The sequence below is a fragment of the Schistocerca serialis genome, chromosome 4 (genome assembly GCF_023864345.2).
Source record: "Schistocerca serialis cubense isolate TAMUIC-IGC-003099 chromosome 4, iqSchSeri2.2, whole genome shotgun sequence".
Classification (NCBI taxonomy): Eukaryota; Metazoa; Arthropoda; class Insecta; order Orthoptera; family Acrididae; genus Schistocerca; species Schistocerca serialis.
The window spans coordinates 8,245,632-8,270,464 of NC_064641.1; positions in this window are offsets into that span (position 1 = coordinate 8,245,632).

Below are 24,833 nucleotides of genomic sequence, written 5' to 3' on the forward strand. Positions count from 1 at the left end.
AGTTTGAAGGCATTGTTGATGCGAGATCGCAGTTCTGGCACGTTTCTTGGTAGAGGAGCTTTAAACACTGAATCTTTCACATCACTATGCGTGAAACTTGCCCGCACGCGTTCAACCGTTTCTTCGCTCACTGCAGGCCGACCCGTTGATTTCCCCTTACAGAGGCATCCAGAAGCTTTAAACTGCGCATACCATCGCCGAATGGAGTTAGCAGTTGGTGGATCTTTGTTGAACTTCGTCCTGAAGTGTCGTTGCACTGTTATGACTGACTGATGTGAGTGCATTTCAAGCACGACATACGCTTTCTCGGCTCCTGTCGCCATTTTGTGTCACTGCGCTCTCGAGCGCTCTGGTGGCAGAAACCTGAAGTGCGGCTTCAGCCGAACAAAACTTTACGAGTTTTTCTACGTATCTGTAGTGTGTCGTGACCATATGTCAATGAATGGAGCTACAGTGAATTTATGAAATCGCTTCAATCATTTAAATAACTGATATGGATCACAAGTCACGGCTCTTCTAGTGCGACTCTTTTAGTCCTCCCTTCTAGTACTGGTCTACTAGTGCGGCCGCGGCTATTTTTTTTTAATTGTTATTTTAACGCCTTATACTAAAGGTGGGCTGGCAGCGGCAAAGTTATACCACTCTTCAGCCACAGACAGTACAAATAGAAACAAGGAAGATACAGGAAAACATAACAGAATGGCGGACAAAAAAACAGCAGACACATGAGTAAAAAACACGGATCCGTTCACAGGTGTAGTAAAAGGAAAAACGTTCAGGTCTTGTACACGAACACTGATGTATGAAATGATACACACGAACGATGGAGGGTCGGCGGTGAAACACTGAAGCACTAACACGACGGCACACGCTAAGAAACGATGGCGATGATCACCGGCGCGCGAATGTTGACTTGACGTGTACGAGTCAGGGGACCTGCCAAAAGGGGAAAAGGTGGGGGAGGGGAGGGTGTAGATTTCAGTGGCAGAGGAGATGGGAGGGGGAGGAAAGAAGGTACAGGGGGGTTGGGGAAGCCTGGTGGGAGGAGGGGGGAGGAAGGGAGGAGGGAGAGAAGGGAGAGAGGGTGCCCTATGGAAAAAACACAGGGTGTGAAAGGGGAGGATGAAAGTTGGTAGGAGGGGTAGATGGAGGGGATGAGGGCATCATCAGGGAGGGGGAGTTACTGGAAGCCACCTTGGGCGAGGGTATGGAGAGTGGAGAGATGGAGAGCACGTGGGACATGGGAATGCAGGCGCAGCAGCGGATGGGGGTGGGAAAGGATGGGAGAGACAAGTGGGTGAGGGGTTCAAGTTTATGGGAGATGTAAAGGATCCGTATCCATTCAAGGAAAAAGAGGAGGTGAGGAAACGGAATAAGGTCATACAGGATCCGCATGGGGGAGGGGAGACAGATGGGATAGGCGAGGCGGAGTGCATGGCGTTCAAGGATCTGAAGGGATTTGTAAAAGGTTGGAGGGGTGGAGATCCAGGCAGGGTGGGCATAGCAGAGGATAGGGCGGATGAGGGATTTGTAGGTGTGGAGGATGGTGGAGGGGTCCAGTCGCCATGTGCAGCCAGAAAGGAGCTTGAGCAGATGGAGGCGGGAGTGTCCCTTGTTCCGGAGACGGGGGGTCCAGGAGAGGCGACGGTCGAGGGTGACGCCAAGGTACTTGAGGGTGGGGGTGAGGGCGATAGGACGGCCATAAATGGTGATATAGAAATCGAGGAGACGGAAGGAAGGGGTGGTTTTGCCTACAGTGATCGTCTGGGTCTTGGAAGGATTGACCTTAAGCAACCACTGGTTGCACCAAGTGGTGAACCGGTCAAGATGGGATTGGAGTAGATGTTGGGAGCGTTGCAGGGTGGGGGCAACGGCAAGGAAGGCGGTGTTATCGGCGTACTGGAGAAGGTGGGCGGGGGGTGAAGGCGGCGGCATGTCCGCTGTATACAGAAGGTAGAGAAGAGCGGACGGAACCTTGGAGCACACCGGTGGAGGGGTAGAAGGTGTAGGAATGGATGTTATGGATGGTGACGTAGGAAGGACGATGGGAAATAAGTGGTTCAAATGGCTCTGAGCACTATGGCACTTAACTTAAGTCATCAGTCCCCTAGAACTGAGAACTACTTAAACGTAACTAACCCAAGGACATCACACACATCCATGTCCCAGGCAGGATTCGAACCTGCGACAGTAGCGGTCGCTCGGTTCCAGACTGTAGCGCCTAGAACCGCTCGGCCACCACGGCCGGCACAACGATGGGAAAGAAAGGATCCGATCAGACGGACGTAGTTGATAGGTAGGGCGAAGGTTTGGAGCTTGAAGAGGAGACCGGAATGCTATACTTGGTCGTAAGCACGCTCAAGGTCGAGGGAGAGGAAGATGGCGGATGGACGGGAGTCGAGCTGTTCGGCGGGGAGATGAGTGAGGTGACGCAGTAGGTCGTCGGAAGAGAAGGACGGCCGAAAGCCACACTGGGTAGCGGGAAGGAGGCGGTGCTGGCGGAGATGCTGGTGGACGCGTCTGATAAGGATGGATTCCAGGCCGCGGCTGGGCGTCGCGTCGCTTTTGTTGTCATCGTGTATAGGCCGCCCTGCCGTGCCGACGTCCTGGTCTGCGTGCTAGCGGCTGACGGCGTCTCACAGCCGTCTCTGCTCTGTCCTCCTTGAGCTGCGTGCCGGCGCTTGTTGTTCCGCCGGAACAATTATATTTGCAAATAACAGACCGAAACGACAGTTGTTTTTTCAGTAGCGCTAGAGACGGTCTGATCAATAGTGAAAACGTGAAGGGATTTTGGGAATTCAGGTCTGCCTACTACGCAAACTATTATTGCCTTTAATGCCGAAACCTGTTCGACACAGTTCGTGCTATCGTTAGCAGGTTCTGTTATTCAGGTCTGCGAAATGTAAAGATCTTTTAAGTAATAATTATCAGAATGAAAGTTAGGCCTAAAGAATTTAATGTGTATTATAATTATTTCCTATTTTCTGCAATGTTAAATTTTGTGTCTTCCAACGTAATTTTCTTGCACGAAAATATTGCGTCACTATATTTCCCATCTACACGACCGTCTGTTGTAGAAATAATATGGAAACACAATATATGTTTTCAATGAAGCACTCTTGCAAGTTACGGCTTCCATTGCAGAACACAATGCTTATGATGCTTGTGTATGCTTCATCCGTGTTGTGTTTTTATGTTTGTTATGGCGCCTCATTTGAAGTTTGCTTACCCTCTCTCTCTTTCCGCTCTCTCTCTCTCTCTCTCTCTCTCTCTCTCTCTCTCTCTCTCTTTCTCTCCCTCCCTCCCTCCCCACCCCCTGACCCTCCCTCTCTCTTTTTCTGTCTCTGTCTCTATTTCTCTCTCTCTCTCTCTCTCTCTCTCTCTCTCTCTCTCTCTCTCTCTCTCGTCACCTTGTGGGGATATAATGATGATTCTGTAAACTAGTCAACTGTCTGGCAAGAGTACACATCACGTGGCGGCTTATTCAGAAGTACTTACCGGCAGACAGCAGAAGAAGAGAAGGAAACGAAAGCGTCCGACGTATCGAGAATATCCCCATACGAACCTGATCTTCTAAACTGGTCATCAGTTGACACAAGGATATCCTTTCCTCATAGACCGCGAAGAATGGCCTGTAAAACAAGGAGAAGGATAACGAGGAGAAAGGTAACCGAATAGAATCTTCTAGAACAGAAAAAACATACTTCTTCAAAAAGACATTGGTCATAGCTCCTCAGAAAACGGATTCCGCAAAAGATACATTTTCTCGCCGTGCGGTGAGAATTTCATGATGTAGTGTGATAAATGTGAATAACGGTAGTATGAGGACTGTACGAATTGTGAAAGTGTCTATGGCCACTGATTAAGAATTTGACATGCGAACACTTGCCCCATTGAGTACGTACTCGTACACGCATGTGCGACTGCGAGTACATGATTAAAAGTTTTCAACTCTCGAATGCATTATGGGAACAGCAGTGATCAATGTCTTATAAATAATTACTATTAAAAACAGTCTTGATCACGATTTATTTAACAAGGTGACCGGTTTCGACCACTACTGTGGTCATCTTCAGACCTATAAGTTGTATACAGTCTTTGCCATTCTACTTCGCAACAACTTCGTTGGAAAGAAGCCTGCTACCACATCTTTGCACTGGTGTTTGTCCTCACCATGGCAACCACTAGTTCGACTATCGACTTTACAACAACTTCAGTGAAAGAAGCCTGCTGCATCATCTTTGCAACGGCGTCTAACTTCACCATAGCAACCAGTGGTACCAAATGGTTCACTGACAGGCCTTGAGAGGGCAACCCATGTACTGCCAAACCGAAGTTCATTTTCCTACATATTTAAATATTTTTAACGCTTCTTAATTGACAATAGCTGTTTAATAAGCTAAGCTTAGTGTGTATTTATTTCTAATTCTTGACAATGTTTATTTTAACTAAGAAATTTTAAATTGTAATTCGACTTATAACTCATTGGTTAATAATGACATCATGCAGTCAGAAGTGGGTGGAGCCTCCATTATATATAGTAAGACGTGCACTGGTTTCTCCAGTAGTGATTCTCCAACAGAAAGAGGTTCCTACTCAATGGTAATTCAACGTTTTATAGCTTTATAACTTTATGTATTCTGTTTAATGTATGTAGCCCTCTAATTAGAGCTTTGTATACAACTTATAGGTCTGAAGATGACCACAGTAGTGGTCGAAACTGGTCACCTTGTTAAATAAATCGTGATCAAGACTGTTTTTAATAGTAATTTTCTACTCTCGCTTTTACTACGTCTACCTTAAGAGCAAAGATCCATTTATTTTCACTATGATTAATGTTGTTGTTGTTGTGGTCTTCAGTCCTGAGACTGGTTTGATGCAGCTCTCCATGCTACTCTATCCTGTGCAAGCTTCTTCATCTCCCAGCACTTACTGCAACCTACATCCTTCTGGATCTGCTTAGTGTATTCATCTCTTGGTCTCCCTCTACAATTTTTACCCTCCACGCTGCCCTCCAATGCTAAATTTGTGACCCCTTGATGCCTCAAAACAGTCCTACCAACCGATCCCTTCTAGTCAAGTTGTGCCACAAACTTCTCTTCTCCCCAATCCTATTCAATACCTCCTCATTAGTTACGTGATCTACCCACCTTATCTTCAGTATTCTTCTGTAGCACCACATTTCGAAAGCTTCTATTCTCTTCTTGTCCAAACTAGTTATCGTCCATGTTTCACTTCCATACATGGCCACACTCCATACAAAGACTTTCAGAAAGGACTTCCTGACACTTAAATCTATATTCGATGTTAACAAATTTCTCTTCTTCAGAAACGCTTTCCTTGCCATTGCCAGTCTACATTTTATATCCTCTCTACTTCGATCATCATCAGTTATTTTACTCCCTAAATAGCAAAACTCCTTTACTACTTTAAGTGTCTTATTTCCTAATCTAATTCCCTCAGGATCACGCGATTAATTCGACTACATTCCATTATCCTCGTTTTGCTTTTGTTGATGTTCATCTTATATCCTCCTTTCAAGACACTGTCCATTCTGTTCAACTGCTCTTCCAAGTCCTTTGCTGTCTCTGACAGAATTACAATGTCATCGGCGAACCTCAAAGTTTTTACTTCTTCTCCATGAATTTTAATACCTACTCCGAATTTTTCTTTTGTTTCCTTTACTGCTTGCTCAATATACACATTGAATAATATCGGGGAGAGGCTACAACCCTGTCTCACTCCTTTCCCAACCACTGCTTCCCTTTCATGCCCCTCGACTCTTATAACTGCCATCTGGTTTCTATACAAATTGTAAATACCCTTTCGCTCCCTGTATTTTGCCCCTGCCACCTTCAGAATTTGAAAGAGAGTATTCCAGTTAACATTGTCAAAAGCTTTCTCTAAGTCTACAAATGCTAGAAACGTAGGTTTGCCTTTCCTTAATCTTTCTTCTAAGATAAGTCGTAAGGTTAGTATTGCCTCACGTGTACCAACATTTCTACGGAATCCAGACTGATCTTCCCCGAGGTTGGCTTCTACTAGTTTTTCCATTCGTCTGTACAGAATTCGTGTTAGTATTTTGCAGCTGTGACTTATTAAGCTGATAGTTCGGTAATTTTCACATCTGTCAACACCTGCTTTCTTTGGGAATGGAATTATTATATTCTTCTTGAAGTCTGAGGGTATTTCGCCTGTCTCGTACATCTTGCTCACCAGATGGTAGAGTTTTGTCATGACAGGCTCTCCCACGGCCATCAGTAGTTCTAATGGAATATTGTCTACTCCCAGGGCCTTGTTTCGACTCAGGTCTTTCAGTGCTCTGTCAAACTCCTCACGCAGTATCTTATCTCCCATTTCGTCTTCATCTACATCCTCTTCCATGATTAATGTACAGGAGTTCAAATGACAGACTGGGCATAAATAGACGGTAATAAAATATTATGTACATATCCATATTCTTTCCATAGCTGCATACTTCTACCAGTAATGCACTTACATTGTACTGATTCCGAGTGTCTACGGCAGTGGAAACACATTCGGCAATCGAAAAGCGCATTTACTTTTCTTCTCTGCTGATTTTTCACTGTTTGGAAACAAAATCACCTGCTTCACTCAGTTACCGAAGCTATTGATAAATAACCAATATTTCCAAAGAAATGAGATTAATACTAAAAGAAGCAGAACCGAGCGAAGTGGCACAGCGGTTAGCACACTGGCCTCGCACTCGGGATAACGGGAGTCGAATCCCCGTGGGGCCATCCAGATTTAGGTTTTCCGTCATTTCCCTAAACCGCTAGAGGCAAATGCCGGGATGGTTCCTTCGAAAGGGGGCGATTTCCTTCTCGATTCTGTCGTAATCCGAGCTTGTACCGGGTCTGTAATGACCGCGCAGTCGACGATTCTTTAAATTCTACTCTTCCTTCCTTTCTTTTCTCTTTCACAGCACATACTTGCACAAGAAGTACTTGTTCCTGGAAATTGTTTTAATTTGTTGCTAGACATTTGTCCACTCCAAGCCGGCCGGAGTGGCCGAGCCGTTCTGGGCGCTACAGTCTGGAACCGCGCGACCGCTACGGTCGCAGGTTCGAATCATGCTCCGGGCATGAATGTGTGTAATGTCCTTAGGTTAGTTAGGTTTAAGAAGTTCTAAGTTCCAGGGGACTGATGACCTGAGATGTTAAGTTCCATAGTCCTCAGAGCCATTTATCCACTCCAATTCCTCTTGGCTCTGCTACAGCAAAGGCTGAGGCAACAGAACCTACAACTGTTTTTATAACATACACAACTGGCCATTAAAATTTCTTCACCACGAAGATGACGTACTGCTGACGCGAAATTTAACCGACACGAAGAAGATGCTGTGATATGCAAATGATTAGCTTTTCAGAGCATTCACACAAGGTTGGCGCCGGTGGCGACACCTACAACGTTCTGACATGAGGAAAGTTTCCAACCGATTTCTCATACACAAACAGCAGTTGACCGGCGTTGCCTGGTCAAATGTTGTTGTGATGCGTACCATCACGTTGATAAAGGTCGGATTGTAGCCTATCGCGATTGCGGTTTATCGTATCGCGACATTGCTGCTCGCGTTGGTCGAGATCCAATGACTGTTATAAGAATATGGAACGTCGAGCTGGATCCTAAAGGCCTCGTATCAGTAGCAGTCGAGATGACAGGCATCTTATCCACATGACTGTAACGGATCGTGCAGCCACGTCTCGATCCCTGAGTCAACAGATGGTGACGTTTGCAAGACAACAACCATCTGCACGAACAGTTCGACGACGTTTGCAGCAGCATGAACTATCAGCTCGGAGTCCATGGCTGCGGTTACCCTTGACGCTGCATCACAGACAGGAGCGCTTGCGATGGTGTACTCAAGACGAACCTGCGTGCACGAATGGCAATACGTCATTTTTTTTCGGATGAATCCAGGTTCTGTTTACAGCATCATGGTGGTCGCATCCGTGATTGGAGATATAGCGGTGAACGCACATTGGAAGCGTGTATTGGTCATCGCCATACTGGCGTATCACCCAGCGTGATGGAATGGGGGTGCCATTGGTTACACGTCTCGGTCACCTCTTGTTCGCATTGGCGGCACTTTGAACAGTGGACGTTACATTTCAGATGTGTTACGACCCGTGGCTCTACCCTTCATTCGATCCCTGCGAAACGCTACATTTCAGCATGATAATTCACGACCGCATGTTGCAGGTCCTGTACGGGCCATTCTGGACACAGAAAATGTTAGACTGCTGCCCTGGCCAGCAAATTCTCCAGATCTCTCACCAATTGAAAACGTATGGTCAATGGTGGCCTTGCAAATGGCTCGTCATAATACGCCAGTCACTACTCTTGATGAACTGTGGTATCGTGTTGATGATGTGTCGACACAAGTGCCGACACAGTTTTATTTTGAGGGGGCCGATAGGCACGCTATCTAACGCAGACGGGCGTGAATTCTGGAACAGGATAACTATTGAATGGTAGCAAGAAAAGTACGTAGCTGCTTTATACTTAACTTTAATGACTCCTTGTGATACATCTCTCTTGACTATACAAATGCGAGTCGTAAGATACATGCACTGTTACAATTGGCGCCTTGCTAGGTCGTAGCCATGGACTTAGCAGAAGGCTATTCTAACTGTCTCTCGGCAAATGAGAGGAAGGCTTCGTCCGTATTGTCGCTAGCAATGTCGTCCGTACAACTGGGGCGAGTGCTCTATCGTATATCGAGACCTGCCTTGTGGTGGCGCTAGGTCTGCGATCACACAGTGGCGACACGCGGGTCCGACATGTACTAAATGGACCGCGGCCGATTTAAGCTACCACCTAGCAAGTGTGGTGTCTGGCGGTGACACCACAGTTGAAGCTGCATGGGCAGCTGTACCTGTACACGCCATCCAAGCTCTGTTTGACTCAATAGCCAGACGTATCAAGGCCGTTATTACGGCCAGATGTTGTTGTTCTGAGTACTAATTTCTCAGGATCTATACACCCAAATTGCGTGAAAGTGTAATCACGTGTCAGTCTAGTATAATATATTTCTGCATTTCTTCTTGGTAAGCAGTTTTAATGGCCAGTAGTGTAATTATAAATCTCGCTTTTTGCTCATTTAATAAAGATATTTTTCAAGGTAATTCAGGAAATTGCTTTCTTAAGCATATGATTACTGGTAATTATTATTCATTTGCGGTTTCGTGCAATCTACGAAAGCTCACAGAATTCGTAGAATTAACGCACGGTAGTAACTGCCGTGTCAGCATGCACCAGTGACGTCACCATCATAAATTTTGTCTAACAAGTTTCTTTTAGGGCTTACAGAAAAGTAATTAATTATATATGCATAGCTTTGGCAATTGTTTTATCCTGCCATAACTTTTTTTGAGATGCTGTGCTTCATCTTACTGTAACAGACTAGCATGGTCAGTGTACATATTTAGGGACACAAAACGGATCTTTTAAATCCCCAACAGAAAAAAAGCGAACTTGAAGCGTCTGCACGCATTTCAACTAAGTGACAATAACAGTAAGTCACAGGGATTGCCGCTCGTGTCCTTCGCTGTAAATGAAAACCTGTTCCGTGCTTGGTGAGTCCGTTCCTCTCCGCCTAAGAGTCTGGGCGGAACGGCCCCAAAGAGAGAAGTGTGGAAGAACGGCATTTCACGGTCATTGGCGCAGAGTAATAGGGGCAGACTCGTTGGCGGGAGATTTAATGAACTATGTGACTCTCATTTGATGGCGAACGGCACGTGCAAGAAAAGTGGTGTGCGGCTTTAAACGCACAACGAGAATGCCAAAGCATAAGATTTATGTTCGCCATCTGATGGGGTATCCTGAGGCTCAGGATCAATGCAAGAAGGGGCTTCTGCTCGGCTCCAACACTAACTTTGCAGCACAACATTTTGCAGTCTGTTCGTGACTATCAGGGGTTCAGAGGTCACACGTTCAAAAGAACATGGGGGCTTGCTGTCTTCATGGACAATTTAGTGGATTAAACTCCGTTTCGCTTGTCGCATGTAATGTGAAATTCATCGATTTATTAGCTCTCTCACGTGCTTCCTCGGTTGTTGTTCTTTCTGTACACGACTGCTTTCAGACATTTTTATTCTGTAGGGATTTTACATCTGTTCAACATTACTGATCTATGTCATTGTCCATGTTTTGCTTCGTTTGTTTTTATGATTCCTGTGCTCTGTAATAACAGGTAGCTGTTCCTGTAACAAATTAATTTCCTGCAGAGCGTTCTCAATCAGGTCGAAAATTACATAGTTACTCTTCCTTCTGCCATGAGTGAATGGCCCGCTCAGATTTCCTCTCGTGTGTGAATCTCTTCATCTCTGCTGACCAATGTCCTAATTTAAACTCCGTACAAATTCAAGTCTTTGTGTTCTCCTACAACTATTTCCCCCTTCTAGCTCTTCTCACACCATTCATGTTGTTCCTTCTGCCACCTCTCTCATATTTTCTTTTCTTTCCTGTAACAATTAAAAAGGCATGTATTCTGCTAGCTTTCAGTGAGATGATTAATTATTTGGCTGTTTTATATAAATTTCCAGTATTGTTCCAAGAAGGATAGTGAATAAGTTTGTGGTGAGTGCTTTAATTCCTTGTTTACTTTCTCCTAAAATTAGTGTACAATTTGCATGTGCCAGTATGTTAAGCCTGTATGCTATTTAGCTAGTTGGTTGTTCCGTAGATCACATTTATAATAAACGTGATAACATGGGACGTTTTAACAAAGTAAAAGTAGAACACACATATATATCAAAAAGAAATAATGAACTAAATATTTGTATGGCCACATGCTGTCCATTTTCAGTCGTATTTCTATTTAAGAATTTCTCTATGACATAGAAGAATTATTTAAGGAGGAACATAATTAATGTGCATCTGAAAACACTTCTACTACCTGTCAGGGTTGGTTATCAAAGAGTTATATAGCTGCATATATATTGTGTAAATAATGAAATTCAGCTAGACAAGCTCAAGTATTGTGGCATGAATGGGACAGTGCACAAATGGTTTAATTCGTACCTAACTGGAAGAGTGCAGAAATTTGAAATAAGTAGTTATCATAATATGCAAAGATCAGCACATTCCTCAAACTGGGGAACTATCAAGAATGGGGTTCCACAAGGGTCAGTCTTGGGTCCTTTGTTGTTCTTAATATATATTAATGACTTGCCATTCTATATTCATGAAGAGGCAAAGTTAGTTCTCTTTGCTGGTGATACAAGTATAGTAATCACACCTGACAAACAAGAATTAACTGATGAAATTGTCAATACTGTCTTTCAGAAAATTACTAAGTGGTTCCTTGTAAACGGACTCTCACTGAATTTTGATAAGACGCAGTACATACAGTTCCGTACAGTGAATGGTATGACGCCATTAATAAATATAGACCTTAATCAGAAGCATATAGCTAAGGTAGAATATTCCAAATTTTTAGGTATGTCCATTGATGAGAGATTAAATTGGAAGAAACACATTGATGATCTGCTGAAACGTTTGAGTTCAGCTACTTATGCAATAAGGGTCATTGCAAATTTTGGTGATAAACATCTTAGTAAATTAGCTTACTATGCATACTTTCACTCATTGCTTTCATATGGCATCATATTTTGGGGTAATTCATCACTGAGGAATAAAGTATTTATTGCACAAAAGCGTGTAATCAGAATAATAGCTGGAGTCCACCCAAGATCATCCTGCAGACATTTATTTAAGGATCTAGGGATATTCACAGTAGCTTCTCAGTATATATACTCTCTTATGAAATTTGTTATTAACAACCAAACCCAATTCAAAAGTAATAGCAGTGTGCATAACTACAATACTAGGAGAAAGGATGATCTTCACTATTCAAGATTAAATCTAACTTTGACACAGAAAGGGGTGAATTATACTGGCACTAAAGTCTTTGGTCACTTACCAAATAGTATGAAAAGTCTGACAGATAACCAACAAGTATTTAGGAAGAAATTAAAAGAATTTCTGAATGACAACTCCTTCTACTCCATAGAGGAATTTTTAGATATAAATTAAGAAAAAAAAGAAAAAAAGACAAAAATATAAAAAATAAAATAAAAACACAAAAAATAAAAAGTTGTTATATTAACCTAAGTATGTTGATAAATTAACTTAATTATGTCATGTATTGGAAAATTTGACTTGTTCCACATCATTACGAAATATCGTATTCATGATCTATGGAACTAGTATTAATCTAATCTAATCAAATCTAACCCCTTTCTGTGCTAAAGTTAGATTCATGAATGAGATCATTTTTCCTTGTAGCGCTATACTTGTGAATCTCTGTTACTCTCAGTCTCAGATGGATTATTAATTAAAAAATTCAGGAGCGAATAACTGTACATTGTGTGGTTAATATTCCCAGTTGTTTACAGAGATACCAGCAAGGTGAATGTCTGTGAAGTGCACGCCTAACTTTAATTACTTTCTTTAGTGAAGTGAATACTTTTTAGCTAAATGAGGAATTACAGACTTCTGTACTTGCAAAACTGGCAATTATTCTTATGACAAAACTAGCCAGACTTAAACGTTTCAGCACGTCTACTACACGGTTTTTCCTCTTCCACTTATCATTAATATACAGGTTGACCCACTGGTAAGGTTCAGCTTACATATCTCTGGAACATCGAGAAATAATGAAAAATGCTTTTCACGGGTATGAATGTAAATACTGTGAGAGATTCTAAAACGTAAGCAAATTTTATTTTCACTACAAACTTATTTTAAATGGACATCTGAGATTATTTATTACGCAGTCAATAACGTGAAAAATCACAAAACGAATGGTGGTGATTGCGTCGTAGTACATCCGTTACACCCTGAGAAATTGCAAAGCGAAGCTGACATTTGAATTTAACGAAACGCGACGCTATTGCACATCCCAACATGCAAGCGTGAACACCACACTGCTCGTAATCGCAATGTGACTGGTGTACGAAATCTTACTTTCATTGTTATCACGAGGACCTGAAGCAATAAGAGAGTTTGCCGGCCGGAGTGGCCGAGCGGTTCTAGGCGCGAACCGCTACGGTCGCAGGTTCGAATCCTGCCTCGGGCATGGATGTGTGTGATGTCCTTAGGTTAGTTAGGTTTAAGTAGTTCTAAGTTCTAGGAGAACGATGACCTCAGAAGTTAAGTCGCATAGTGCTCAGAGCCATTTGAACCAATAAGAGAGTTTCCTGCCACAAACACTGATATGTGCATAACGGTTTCCCATTTGCGTGTTTTGTTTATCTACCTGGACACTACGAAACAGTACCGGTCACTGTACGGCGATTCGTTGGACTTCTCAGTACAACACCTCGCTCCTGCAATTGTGTACTGAAACGGATCGCAGTCGGCGCTATGTGCGGGAACAGCTCACTACGAAGCAAGTCCATCTGTGTGGAGGTGCGTACAGGTAAATGGCACCGGTGTACTGTACACTGTAATTGGTACCAGTGCTGTAAACGTGAAATTAATTTACATGTCTATCCATTCTAGGGGTTCCACATGGCTTTCACAAATGAAGAAGTGGCTGACATGTTGTTACTTTGTGGAGAATGTCACCATAAAGACACAGAAGCGGCACAATTGTATGCCCAGCTTTACCGTGAAGTACATCATCCGACCCCGCCCTACATTCACGAATATTGTTAGAATACTTCGTGTGACAGGACGCATTCTTCACGAACGTGGATCCGGAGGAAAAGGGCTACAGATGAGGCAGTAGCAGCAGTAGCTGTTCTGGCAGCCGCTGAAATAAACGCTCACGTCAGTTCTCGTGAAATGGAGAGACTGGTGGGTATCCCTCGAAAAGTGTGCTGCGCATTCTTCACAGGTATAAATACCGCCAGTACTACCTGTTGCTACGTCAAAGGCTCCATGGCAATGACTTTCAAATTCGCCTGGAATACTGTCAGTTGGTTCTGCGGAAATGCTACGACTTCGTGTGTAGGGTACTGTTTACTGATGAAGCCACGTTTGCAAACCACGCGAACGTCAACTTACACAATTTGCACTACTGGCGTTACTTGCCACTGGAAAACTCAAACTGGCTTCGTCAGGTAAAACATCAGCGTCGCTGGAGTATTAATGTATGATGTGGTTTTGCGGGAAAACACATTGTTGGGCCATATTTCATCGATGACACTCTTAACAGACGACAGTACTGGCTGTTCAAATGGTTCAAATGGCTCTAGCACTATGGGACTTAACATCTATGGTAATCACTCCCCTAGAACTTAGAATTACGTAAACTTAACTAACCTAAGGACATCACACAACACCCAGTCATCACGAGGCAGAGAAAATCCCTGACCCCGCCGGGAATCGAACACGGGAGTACTGGCTGTTCTTGAGATGTATCTTACCTGGACTGATGGAAGATCTACCTCTTCATTTGCATCAAATAATGTGGTATCAGCATGATGGATATTCTGCGCGAAATTCCATGGTGACAAGAAATCCACTACATCAACAATTCCCAGATCGATGGATATGAAGGGCCAGTCCTGATCAGAAATTTCCAGCCCGGTCGCCAGGCTTCACGCTATCGGCTTCCTTGTCTGGGGACACGTGAAATATGGGGTACATCTGCGGGTTCCAAAAACAGTAACACCAGAAACATTGACAGCAGTGAACCGACCAGAGTGCACAGTGGTGTTGCCATGTGAATGGCGATCTCTTCGAACACAAGCTATAGTGTTTCTGCTGTGAGAAATACGATTGCATACCGGCGTACGTTTTGTGGTTTCTGAGAAGACGTACGTTTGTTTTGTAGTAGGTACTGTGGTACGTTTACGTAATCATTTTACCATGTGCAAACGTTCAATTGTAACATGGTCGTTAAAAATGTTCAGTGACGTCTTGCACGTGTTATGTACCATTATGTAATTGATGTACAACTACGTACAACTAGACTAGCGTGTGCCCCTTTGTTAGATCGTTGGTCAACTATTATGTTTTCCCGGTATGGTTATATTCTCTGGACGGAAGACCACAACCACAACAACAATTGACTAATTTCGTATTGAAATATATTTGATTACGTTTTAGAATGTCTCATAGTATTTCCTTTCATGAGCCCTCGCTATACATTCATACCCATGAAAGTCGTTTTTCAATATCTATCGTTGTTCCGGAGATAGCTGCACGGAAACATGTAAGTCAGTCACCCTGTTTTTACACACCTAAGAACTTAGTATTTTCTGCACTTTTTATAATTTCTTGTTGACATACTAGGTTAATAGGAAGTGAATGAGCCGTGTTTTTTCTGCTTTTATAGCTAGCCCATTTGCGCAGAACCAATCAAAAACTTTCACAAAAACTTAATTTATCATTTTCTCTGTTGATGTTTCTTTGCTCAGCTTCACAACAATGTTTGTATCATTTGCAAAAAGGGTTAATTCTGCCTCCTGGTGCACATAAAATTCAGATCATTAACATATAGCAAGAATAGCAGTGGAGCAATGTTCGAACCCCGTGGCACTCCCATTGCACTTTATCCCCATACAAATTATGTGAGTTCCTGTTTCTATTACTAGAACAGCATATGTACACTTCTCCAACCTATTTCTTAAGCGAGAACTAAACCAGGCACATGCTGAACTGCATAATCTATAAAAACTTAACTTCACCAATAAAATATTGTGGTTGGCAGATTTAAATGCCATTTATAAGTCACAACGGATGCCAACGGGTGAAATTTTATTATGTACTCAATAAATGTGTAACTAGTTCATTCAGTAGATTGATCCATTTCTTTAACATACGTAATGTAATCTTCTATGGCTTCTTTCTTTGTGCTTCTATTAAAAAATATTACCTATAGTTTTTATTTTACTGTCTGATTCGGCAATTGTAGACAAGGTAATATTTATAATACGTGTGATGTTGTCATTGTCCTGATGATCTCCTCCATAACGTGGTTAAATAACGCAGTTGGCTCAGCATCTCCTTCTTTAGCTCCAGATGTAAGAATATTTCGAGATACTGTTGCATTCGTTATCTTAAAAAATTAGTTTTGAGTGCACATTTATACTTGCTGTATTCATTTTTCCGGGATGCCAAATACTTTCGTTGTCATCCTTAGAGAGTTTCTGTTAGCAATATCAAATGCTTTCATAAAGTCTACGGAACCCATGTGGACATCTTCGGCATTAACGAATTGAAAGTACGATCCGATTAAAGGAACGGCAGTAGCCGTAATTTACGGGAGCGGGATAGGAAGGTAAATGTAACGTAGCTTAACAATGGTGCTATCTAAGCGCATCACCGTCATTACTGTAATTAGAATTTTTGTTTATAGCTATGACTACCGCTTCCGTTTAAAGATTCGCTATCTGTCTTTGTTATTACAGCACGTGCTTCACCGAAATTACAGTTTGAGTGTGCGATAAAAACTGCTGTGTGATCCCGGTGCTGTATTTAGTAGAAAGTAATTAGTGAACTTACGATAGATAAAACAAACTGATGCTCGCCGGTGAGACGTACGTAAGGCTCGTGGTTGTGTGTGTGTGTGTACTTAACGTTCATAGATGCGAGTGAAAACGTGCACCACGCACGCTGTTGACACTGGCGCAATTAAGAATGTCCCTGTGGACCTGTTTGACGTAACTGGGGTCACTGACTCTTAGACGTGCTCCCGCCGCAAAGGAGAATCTGGCGAGGTGACTGCGTGGTGTTGGAGGAGCCGCATTCGGAGTGAACGAGGGTTCACATCCCCGTCGAGCCAATCTGGCTTAAGCATTCTATGGTTCCACCAATTCGTCTTAGTTCAACAAATGGTTCAAATGGCTCTGAGCACTATGGGACTTAACATCTTAGGTCATCAGTCCTCTAGAACTTAGAACTACTTAAACCTAACTAACCTAAGGAAATCACACACATCCATGCCCTAGGCAGGATTCGAACCTGCGACCGTAGCAGTCCCGCGGTTCCGGACTGCAGCGCCTAGAACAGCACGGCCACCGCGGTCGGCTTAGTTCAACAGACACGTTGCTTTGCTCCCTATACCCCTGTACAAACGAAAGTTTTGCTTAAGTTCTAAAGACGGCGAAACTTTATGAAATACCGACGTGCTGAATTTTCGATAAATCGTGCGAGTTATCACGGTATATTGATAATTTTTACTTACGGACCGTCTGACAGCAACTGTTTAAAACACAATTTTAGTGCCATTCGCGTTTCGCCTTTATTTTCTGCAAGGCATCATCATTGAATTGAAACAAGCGTTCAGTTCATAGTGCTGTGGAATGTGGGGAAATAAACCGCAAATTGGCATTCATGAGAAGCAGAACAACACCAAAAATGCAACAGGAGCGTAGTATGTAGGAAATTGCTCACGCAACCTGCCACTGATGATGCCTTGCAGAAAATAAAGGCGAAACGCGTATGGCACTAAAATAGTGTTTTATTCAGTTGCTGTCAGACGGCCCATAAGTGATAATCATCAATATACCGTGATATAACACGCAACTGAGGAAGACAGGACTACAAAAGTTGAAGACGTGCGAGGTATGTCTATGCTGAAGACATATCGGAGGTAAAATATCAATATTTTCGAAATATTATAAAACGTTGTTGTTATTTCGAGCAATTTGCTGGTTTTGAAATAAGTATCTGTCACTTAAATTTGTTGCATGAGAGCACAACAACTGTTCATTTATACGCAAGTTTTGATATAAAATGTATTCCTTTTTTTTATTTAAAAAACCGTATTTGTTAACACTTTCACTGCTATACAAATAAATAAAATTTATAGACATTATGGATTACATTAAACTTATAGTAATACAGATATCGGAAATTGAAGATTTTTTTTTTTTTTTTTTTGTAAATTGAAAATAATCTCTGGGAATCAGCAACGTCAACATATTTTAACGTCTTGCTCAATATCTTAGATCACTGTATCCTAAAAGTAATAGCATAAAAAAATTGTGTAAGTTTAAATACTACGAAAATAATTAAGAATTAGCTCACAATTAAAAAATTTGAAGTTGAGATAAATATTGTCTAACAGTCCGTTTTATAAGCAGAGAACATTTCTTGTTTCATGTTAAGTTTGGATTTCAACGCGTCCACCCGTCTGGAACCATGATCAAAGTTTCTGTTTCATGAATTTATAAAGCGTGTTTGTTAACATATTCACTGCTTTAAAAATAAATATGTTAACATATTCACTGCTATAAAAATAAGTAGTATATATATATATATATATATATATATATATATATATATATATATATATTATTAATCAAGTTAATCTTATAGTAATAGGGATATCAGAAATTAAAAATCTTTTGTAAATTAAATATAGTCTTTGCAAACCAGCAACGTGAACATATTTTCATATGCTGCTGAATATCTTACAGTATTGCAGGCTCAAAGCAGTGAGATTCAAAAATATCAGTTAAAATAATAACAAAAAAAATTAAGAATTAGCTCACAAATAAAAAATTCGAAGCTGTGGTGTCTAACAACCCGTTTCATAAACTGACAACATTTTTTGTTTACGTAAAATTTGGACTTTAGCACATCCCCTCGTCGAGAACCATTTTCAAAGCTTTTGCTTCAAGAATTTTCCTCAATATTTTGCTCTTGCCTCAAATGAACACTGATATTTTCTGGGTGTTTTACGAATTTAACGATACATCTAACCTTCTTCATTAAGAGTCATAAATCACGACAATAACGGAAATACTTCTGCACCTGTACTCCAAAATCCATCTCATGGTGTGTGGTGGAGGGTCCATTATAACTTACCCCCTTTTCTGTTTCAGCCGCGAATGGTCCACGGCTAGAATGATTTTTGGTAATCTTCTGTGTGCGTGTGCTCGAATCTCTCTAATTATGGCTTAACGATCTTTTTGAGAGTTACACCTAGGAGGCTAAAAACTACCGAGGAAGGCAGAGATTGGAATACACCCAGCATATAATTGAGGATGTAGATAGCAAGTGCTACTCTAAGATGAAGAGGTTGACACAGGAGAGAATTTCGTGGGGGGCACATCAGACAAGTCAGAAGACTGATAAAAAAAAAAAAAAAAAACTAGGAGGAAGTAGTTGTCGACCGAATCTTTCCTTTCCTTGGCAATTTGACACTGGACCACCCCGTGATGCCCAGCACGCCTCTTCCATTGTCGGCCACTGGAGTTGGTCAGGCATCTTCGCGACACTGTCGCACTTACTAAGTGATCTTTTGACGAAACGCGCTACTCTTATATGGAACTCCTCTATTTTCCTAAGAATCCCATATGATACGGATCTCAGACTGACGAGCAATATTCAATTGTTGTTTTGTAAGCTACCCCCTTCGTGGATGAGTTGCACTTCTTGAGGACTCTTCCAATGAATCTCAATCCGACATCCGCCTTACACGCGTTTGGATTAATGTCTTAACGAATTTTCGTCTCGTTCGTTTTGAAGGATGTTCGAAGAACATTTATTATCTCCGTCCAATACCCAAGGAAAGCGTATAGAAAATAGAACTTTGAAAGCCCGCTATATTGGGAAAATGTGTCAATATTGTCGATGCACAGAGAATATAACAACAATATATGAACATAATGTCGATATTTTGTGTATATCGACGCACTTTTCTCATCTCTGACCATATGTACACTACTGGCCATTGAAATTGCTACACCACGAAGATGACGTGCTACAAACCCGAAATTTAATCGACAGGTAGAAGATGCTGCGATATGAAAATGATTAGCTTTTCAGAACATTCACACAAGGTTGGCGCCGGTGGCGACACATACAACGTGCTGACATGAGGAAAGTTTCCAACCGATTTCTCATACACAGACAGCAGTTGACCGGCGTTGCCTGGTGAAACGTTGTTGTGATGCCTCGTGTAAAGAGGAGAAATGCGTACCATCACGTTTCCGACTTTGATAAAGTTCGGATTGTAGCCTATCGCCATTGCGGTTTATCGTATCGCGACATTGCTGTTCGCGTTGGTCGAGATCCAATGACTGTTAGCAGAATATGGAATCGGTGGGTTCAGGAGGGTAATATGGAACGCCGTGCTGGATCCCAACGGCTTCATATCACTAGCAGTCGAGATGACAGGCATCTTATCCGCATGGCTGTAACGGGTCGTGCAGCCACGTCTCGATCCCTGAGTCAACAGGTGGGGACGTTTGCAAGACAACAACCATCTGCACGAACAGTTCGACGACGTTTGCAGCAGCACGGACTATCAGCTCGGAGACGATGGCTGCACTTACCCTTGGCGCTGCATCACAGACAGGAGCGCCTGCGATGGTGTACTCAACGACGAACATGGTTGCTCGAATGGCAAAACATCATTTTTTCGCATGAATCAAGGTTCTGTTTACAGTATCATGATGGTTGCATGCGTGTTTGGCGACATCTCGGTGAACGCACATTGGAAGCGTGAATTCGTCATCGCCATACTGGCGTATCACCCGGCGTAATGGTAGGGGTACCATTGGTTACACGTCTCGGTCACCTCTTGTTCGCATTGACGGCACTTTGAACAGTGGACGTTACATTTGAGATGTGTTACTACCCGTGGCTCTACCCTTCATCCGATTCCTGCGAAACCCTACATTTCAGCAGGATAATGCACGACCGCATGTTGCAGGTCCTGTATGGGCCTTTCTGGATACAGAAAATGTTAGACTGCTGCCCTGGCCAGCACATTCTCCAGATTTCTCACCAATTGAAAACGTCTGGTCAATGGTGGCCGAGCAACTGGCTCGTCACAATACGCCAGTCACTACTCTTGATGAACTGTGGTAGGTGTTGAAGCTGCATGGGCAGCTGTACCTGTACACGCCATCCAAGGTCTGTTTGACTCAATGCCCAGGCGTATCAAGGCCGTTATTATAGCCCGAGGTGTTTTTCTGGGTACTGATTTCTCAGGATCTATACATCCAAATTGCGTGAAAATGTAATCACATGTTGGTTCTAGTATAATATATTTGTCCAATGAATACCCGTTTATCATGTGCATTTCTTCTTGGTGTAGCAATTTTAATGGCCTGTAGTGTAATTACCTTATCCTCCAAAGGACTTTAAACTTCAGTTTTGCTTCAACGTTCGGGAATCATAACCGCCAGATGAATATGTGACATCTTGTATCTTACCTTTCTAGAATATTGATGCCACATCCATTTCTCTGAGACCTTCTCGGTTTTCCCATATTTTCACATAAATTATAGTAAATGTTTAGTGGTGCTTAGGCGGGATCATTTTCAGAAATCAGCAGGTATGGAGTCTTCTCCATTATCTTAATTTTCTTAGTTACCCCTCTCTATATCTGATTTTTGTGTCTGTGTGACGAGCAAATAATTTAGATCCATCGACCGTCTTTAGAATTTTCATAGTTTATTGAATGCTTCATGCGTCTTAAAATGAAAACATCAGCATTTTTCAAGAGGACCCGAACAAAAGGTTGTTCAGTGTTTTGGACCAGATAAACCGAACTTTTACCAAGCTTGCAGCATTAAAGAGAATGCAAAGTTTTATAATTTACGGTTCTCTGTCACAGAAGAAGATGCTGATGACCAAAATAAGGCTCCCATTCTTCGTACTACCGAGCGTATTCATTGACTGAAAAGAATCCATTCGTCGACCCAGAAGGAAGATTTCGCTTGCTTTCGCTTAACTGTGTGTTTTGTACTATGTACAGTTGTCCAATCAAAACGACAGTTTAAATGACGGGAGTTACCTCGAAGCTACGTGAGTGTCGTATCAAGCTTTGTGAAGCAACGTTCTTGCGATGTGTTAAGAATTTTGTGTTTATGTAGCTAAGTCTCTACGGAGCTAATGTCGTTTTAAATTGTTGATGAATATGGAACGTTGTTCTCGCTCATGTCCATTTCGACAGCGCTTACGTACTAAAATAATAAACGATCATTTGCATACACCCACGTGAGGCTAGAAATAGTATTTGAAAATGGCACAATGCTGAAATCAACTGATCGTGTAATGTAAATGACTGTAGTTGTAGTATAGCACTGAAGGTGAGAAATGGAATTGTCTTTTAATAAATTTGTAGCTCTGGCACAAGATGTGGGGGAAAATACAGGGTGTTACAAAAAGGTACGGCCAAACTTTCAGGAAACATTCCTTACACACAAAGAAAGAAAATATGTTATGTGGACATGTGTCTGGAAACGCTTACTTTCCATGTTGGAGCTCATTTTATTACTTCCCTTCACATCACATCAATCATGGAATGGAAACACACAGCAACAGAACATACCAGCGTGACTTCAAACACTTTGTTACAGGAAAAGTTCAAAATGTCCTCCGTTAGCGAGGATACTTGCATCCACCCTCCGTCGCATGGAATCCCTGATGCGCTGATGCAGCCCTGGAGAATGGCGTATTGTATCACAGCCGTCCACAATACGAGCACGAAGAGTCTCTACATTTGGTACCGGGGTTGCGTAGACAAGAGCTTTCAAATGCTCCCATAAATGAAAGTCAAGAGGGTTGAGGTCAGGAGAGCGTGGAGGCCACGGAATTGGTCCGCCTCTACCAATCCATCGGTCACCGAATCTGTTGTTGAGAAGCGTACGAACACTTCGACTGAAATGTGCAGGAGCTCCATCGTGCAAGAACCACATGTTGTGTCGTACTTGTAAAGAGTATCCCGTATGAAATCATGGCGGTGAATGGAGGAAGTACAGTACATAGTGACGAAACTAAAATGAGCTCTAACATGGAAACTAAGCGTTTCCGGACACATGTCCACATAACATCTTTTCTTTATTTGTGTGTGGGGAATGTTTCCTGAAAGTTTGGTCGTACCTTCTTGTAACAGCCTGTATATCGTAGCTACGCTCTTCAGAAACTTTTTATTAGTCCGAATTCAGTATAATGTCCACTTCGTACTGAGATACAGATTGTGCCTATGATGCAAGTTCTGAGGCAGACCATCGGGATGAGTTCGTATGTAGATGAATATTATCTTACATCCGCTAGGCACAGTTCTCGCTTGATGGACGGAATAACAATAACGTAGTGTTCCGCTCAGTAAACCAGACGTCATATGAATACTGGAGGGCTAGAGTGCAGCCGTGTAAGGGGAGAGAGAATGGGACTGGGAATACAGTATCATATAATGTAAACGACCTTGAACACTGGCACACTCCTATAAATCGCCTGGAGACCAGTAAGAAACACGGAGTCATTTGGCAAGAAGCCGATACCCGTTACCATCCATGAGACAACAGTGAAAGGAATGCCCTAAGACGAGACAGTGCGCAGAGGTGCAGAGAAGGCGTTATCCGTGCTCATGTACGTTGTCAGACGTGTGCAATGGTTGATTTCGTTCCGCGAGTCGTCGCGCGAAGGAGTATCTTCAGCGCACAGCCCGATCTTCCGATTTGTTTAGGATACTCTACAGCGGCTACGTTCCTCTTGACAAGGAATGGGAGGAAGTGCTTGGAAACGAAACAAGAGATCGGATTCGGCAGGTGTGGGACAGAAAATGGGCCTCGACTTTTCCAACTCCTCATAAATGATTTAGAGAAACCAAGGGAAACCTAAATCTGGAAGGCTGGACAGCGATTTGAAGCCCCATCCCCCCAAACGTGAGTCGAGTGTCTGTCGGTACACCTGTCAACAATCCCCGCCTCCCCAGCCTTCCAGGAAGAGCTTTGCAGACAAAGAGAAGTTCGCTTTCAATGAAACTATGTAAATACCTAGCGGATCCGGAAGCACTTTGCGATTGTTGAATATGTATGGCAACTAGATATACGTGATCATCTGGGGTATTCCTGGGAATTGTGTCAGGATGTAAATTTCGGCTCCTCGTTGCGATTGCGCCTAATTTGAAGGTATGGAATTTGAAATTATAATAAACCGTAAAGAATATGAATGAAAAATATCGTTTTTAATTTTTTAATTGTGCACAATAAATTATAAAACTTCAGAATAATTGTACAACGTTTTTCGTTCTCTGAATACTGTGGTAAGAGGGTGAGCTGGGTTTCTGATCTACCAGTTCGTGACAAGCGGAACGTAAAATTGACCATAAGAAAAAAACGCTAACCTTAAATAAATTCCAACGTCAATGATCGAAGCAGAAGAAACGAATTAAAATTTGTGCTGCGGCCGGGACTCGAAGCCGGTTCTTCTTGTTTTCTAGGCAGGAATGCTAATCGTTACACCACCACAGCACAATGGTCAACAGTGCTGCACGGACTACGTAAATTGTGTGCCCTCCCCAACACAAACTTCAATCCATATCTTCCGCTTATTTTCCCTTACAATGACACTACTGCCAGGGCTCTCTGACATCGGAATTGCACCCCAGCGTTGGACGTAATGGGAAAGTCCTGTACCATAGGTGATTTTATAAGTCACCTATGGTTAGCATTTCTGCCTAGCAAGCAAGAAGACTCGGGTTCGAGTTCCGGCTGCAGCTCAAATTTCAGTTCTATCTTCTGCTTCGATCATTATCGTAGATAATGAAGAGACTTAAATGGAAACATTTATTACAAAATTCCAGCCTATTTGAAAGTCTGAGACTGAGGTGTGATTATTATCATTAAAACTAAACCTTGCATGGAAATTCATATCATCTAAAGTGATTGGGTAAATCGACTGTGATCGTTGGTACGTGTGGTATGAGATTTCCCCACGTGCTGATCTGTACAGAGACTAGCTTCAATGACATTATTTCGCACATCCAATAACTGCAAGTGGGTAACATTTCAAAGTTTTGGACAATACGTAAAGCCTAATACTACTTTAATCACAAGCTGATTTGATGTAAGCTCGTAATTACAACTTTCTTAATATACAGGTTTTCTGTG